Consider the following 4435-nt stretch of genomic DNA (forward strand, 5'->3'; position numbering starts at 1 on the left):
CTGACTTTTGTGCATAGACTGTATATAGAATAACTGGACTGAGCAACTCCCCCTACTTCCGTGTTCCATACATAGACTGTATATAAAATAATTGGACAGAGCAAGCCCCCCTACTTCCGTGTTCCATTATATAGGAAGTACCACTGGGTTGCAAAAAGGCCAAAGTCCCATTGACTTACATTGGGAAACAGACAGTTATTTCTCAGTCATTTTATATGTCAGAATAATCATTCTTCCTCTGCTGCTTTCTGCTTAACTTCTTTTTTCTAATCCTATTTTTTTTAAAGATTTTTTTCCATTATCACAAGTTATTAGAGTTATAAATTGACCAATCAGATGGCTCAATAAGCGTTTGTGGGTCTGACGTCGACCGTCTGGGGGGTTTGATTGACACATGACGGGTAGCCAATGGGAGCAGACTTCATCAATGGGTCCGTGAAGACCTTTTAGCACCTACTTTACAATTCAACAATGTAATCATTGTCCTACTGTTGTTTTCCTCAATGGAATGTACCGATGCAGCAGTTTAAAACAACAAGAGGAGCATTCTGTCGACATTTTAGATGAGGATTTACTCTGTAGAAATAGATTTCACTCAGTCTGAGGTTATGTGATTTGGACTTTATTGTTTGTTTAACGTTCGGTTTTCACTGTTTTGATTGTAGCTTATAAATTATAAGTTGCATATATGCGCATAAAATCACCAACCAAAGATTCACCTTCACCGCCCTTTTCCAGCTTCAGTCTGAATTAGACGCAGCCGTCTAAGGGGCGCGAGAGAAACATTGAATGGCCTGATCGTATTTTCAAACAGAAAAAAGATCCAGCTGTTCACTTGTTAGGATGGTTATTTATTTTAAATACCGCTGAACGCGCTTCTCACGTGTATCTGATCAGACTGTAAACCTGGCCGCACGTGAAGTAACGCTGCTGCGGCTCGCGCGAGGGGGCCGCGCGCAGTTCGAGCATGGCGTCACCCAAATGCTCCTTTTATCTCGACAAAAAGGCATAAATGTAAGTAAATCCCAAAGGACCGCTGACAGAATCAAATGTTGGAATGGTTCTCCCTCAAAGGCTTCAGCAATGACTTGTACAATTCTCTCGAGCCGCCGACGCTGAAGTTGGCTTCCGATTCACAGCGAGAGCGTTCCAGTGTATTTATCGAACTCAGACCATCTAAAAACAGGTCCTGTTCGGAAAAATCGGAAGCCAACTTCAGCGTTGTCAGCTCGGGCCGGCATCCGCAATCTCGTGGTAGAGGCGTGGAAAAGGCAGACGGTTGCAATAATCTAACTCCTGATTGGCGACAGTACTTCCTGTAGATTCGATGACTCAGCTATAACTCAGACCACTCGCTGAAGATTGTTTGCAAATGGCAGTATCCGTTTCAGGAATTGACGGTGAAAGCGGCGGCCTACTTTCGCGAGGAGAGGAAGTAATGCATTTCTAATGGGGGACCTCATTGCTCGATCTGTCCATTGTTTTTATAGTCTATGGTTCCATATAGGAAGTACCACTGGGTTGCAAAAAGGCCAAAGTCCCATTGACTTCTATTGAGAAACAGACAGTTATTTCTCAGTCATTTTATGTCAGAATAATCATTCTTCCTCTGCTGCTTTCTGCTTAACTTCTTTTTTCTAATCCTAATTTTTTTAAAGATTTTTTTTCCATTATCACAAGTTATTAGAGTTATAAATTGACCAATCAGATGGCTCAATTAGCGTTTGTGGGTCAGACATCGAACTTCTGGGGGGTTTGAGCGACAGATGGTGGGTAGCCAATGGGAGCAGACTTCATCAATGCGGTCCGTGAAAAACACCTACTTTACAATTCAACAATGTACCAATCATTGTCCTACTGTTGTTTTCCTCAATGGAATGTACCGATGCAGCAGTTTAAAACAACAAGAGGCGCATGCTGTCAACATTTTTAGATGAGGATTTACTCTGTAGAAATAGATTTCACTCAGTCTGAGGTTATGTGATTTGGACTTTTTTGTTTGTTTAACGTTCGTTTTTCTTTATTTCTCTGTTTTGATTGTAGCTTATAAATTATAAGTTCTGTATCATACGGAATGGTACAGCTCCTCCATAAAATCACCAACCAAAGTTTCATCTTCGCCACACTTTTCCAGCTTGAAGCCTGAATTAGATACAGCCGTCTGAGGAGCGCGAGACAAACTTCAATTAATGTTGTCATATTTTCAAACAGAAAAAAGCTGTTCACTTGTTAGGATGGTTATTTATTTTAAATACCGCTGAACGCGCTTCTCACGTGCATCTGATCAGACTGTAACGTGTCAGCGCATGTGAAGTGACAAGCTGCTGCTGCGCGCCCCTCTGCAGCGGCGTCACCCAAATGCTCCTCTTATCTCGACTAAAAGGAATAAATGTAAGTAAATCGAAAAGGACCGCTGACAGAATCAAATGTTGGGATGGTTCTCCCTCAAAGGCTTCAAGAATGACTTTACAATTCTCCGGCGTTATTAAAGTAGAGGCTGTTTACATCCCGCGGTCTGGTGGTTGAGGCGTGGAAAGAGGTGGACACTCACAATAAACTCACTCCAGATTGGCGATAGTACTTCATGTAGATTTCATGACTCAGCTATGACTCACAGAGACTCGGACCAATCGCTGGAGATGGGTTGCAGACGTTTGCAATATGGCGGTAGCCGTTTTCAGGAAGTGACGGTGAACTCGGTGGCCTACTTTCATGAGGAGCTCATAGCTCGATTAGTCCATTATTTTTACAGTCAATGGACGCAACACAACTAAAGCAACTGTGCTGCAATCACAAAAGTATTTTTTTAAAGAAAGAAAAGTTTGATAATATTTTTGAAAACTAAAATATTTTTTTTATTAAAAAAAGTTTGTAAACACAAAAACTGTCCAAAAAAATAAAAATAGTTTGCAAATGGTAACATATTTTAAAAGCAAAAAAGACAAAATGTGCAAAGCCAAAAAAATAACAAAGCAAAAAATATTTGAAAGTAAAAAAAAGGTTTTGAAAGCAAATATTCTCATTTGCAAATGATGACTTTTTTCTTACCATTTAATTTGCAATTCAAAACATTTTGATCTTAAAACTGACTTTTGCTTGCAATATGGTGGAAGAAAAAATCCCTCCATACACATGAACCGAGGGAGAGACAGAGAGCCCGATGGGGAAACGACAAGAAACTACAGTAACACAAAAACATAAAGGAGAATAAGTGACATTACTGAGAAAATAAGCAAAATAATAAGCCGTTTGACTGTTACTCATTTAAGAAAATGGAATTTAGAGTCTGCAGGAAAATAATTCCAAAACCGGCTCCACAACCAGACACCTCACAGTCTTCTCCAAAACATGGGAAGATTATTACTAACAGAAGAAAACACATCAGGACACTTGAAATTTCTAAATGCCATCCTTTAGTGAAAAGTTTTTTATTTTTATTTTATCTTTGTACATTTAAACTTTTTTTCTGGATTGTGGTTCCAGTGTTTTGTGTTGATTCTTTTCAAATTTGTTTAAATGTAGAAACATAAAAACGTAACTATTTAAAAGCTGATCTGTAAATGGCTGGTTTTGTTTTTATCATTTATATTGTACATTTTACCTGAAATGAATAAATAACATTTAATATAGGCTACACATACATGATTAAAAACACATTTTTTACTTCATTTATTCATTTTGTGCATAATCTTATATTGTTGATTAGGGCTGCCACACTTAGTCGACTAATCGACGACTAAATAGTTGACGACTAATTTAATAGTCGATTAGTTGTCACTTTATATATGGTGAGAAAACACTTAAGAAGATCTGGCCTTTTGAAATGATCTGGACTGAATTTTTGTGAGACGACATTCATAAACGAAACTAAAATGAAATGAATTGCTGCGTAATTCAGAATGAGATACATCTGAATAGGAATTGGATACATTTTATTTCAATATTTTTCTAGAATCTTTTAAATCTCACCCTGATAATCTTCTGATCTGTTTTCAAATCGGTCCCAGTCGTCTTTTCATTATATCGCTGCAGCCAAAATCTAAAAACTTGTGTAATTTTCTAGGACATAGTTTCTGTAGAGCAGCAGGAGTTCTCTATAAATTCACCTTTGAGTTGTGGGTGGGAATCTCGGAGTGATTCCTCTCCCCACTGCGTAGGGAACTCGTTTCTCCGTCGCCTAACAGCATTTTTTTCTGCTCTTGATTCACAAAATCGAGCTTAATTTTCTTTATTCTTGTTAGAAAAATTCCACAAGAACACGTTTAAAAACACAATTTTTATCAGAGTTGATCTTTACGAATTTCCAGGAAATCAGTTCATCAGAATTAAAGTTAATTATAAAATCATACGCAGTTCTGTTTGTAGCCAGCAGGGGGCGGCACAGTGTCAGTCCTTCACCTCTGGAAAGCAGATTCTGCAAGAAGACTTCCTGCAA

The 4435-nt window shown here is 38.4% G+C and overlaps 1 protein-coding gene across 1 annotated transcript in view; it reads left to right on the forward strand.

The window, feature by feature from the left end:
* Positions 1 to 4435, forward strand: part of LOC112161806 (heat shock protein 30) — a 16212-nt gene that overhangs the window by 194 nt on the left and 11583 nt on the right. The window lies entirely within an intron of this gene.

This window comes from Oryzias melastigma, linkage group LG15, assembly GCF_002922805.2.
Source record: "Oryzias melastigma strain HK-1 linkage group LG15, ASM292280v2, whole genome shotgun sequence".
NCBI lineage: Eukaryota > Metazoa > Chordata > Actinopteri > Beloniformes > Adrianichthyidae > Oryzias > Oryzias melastigma.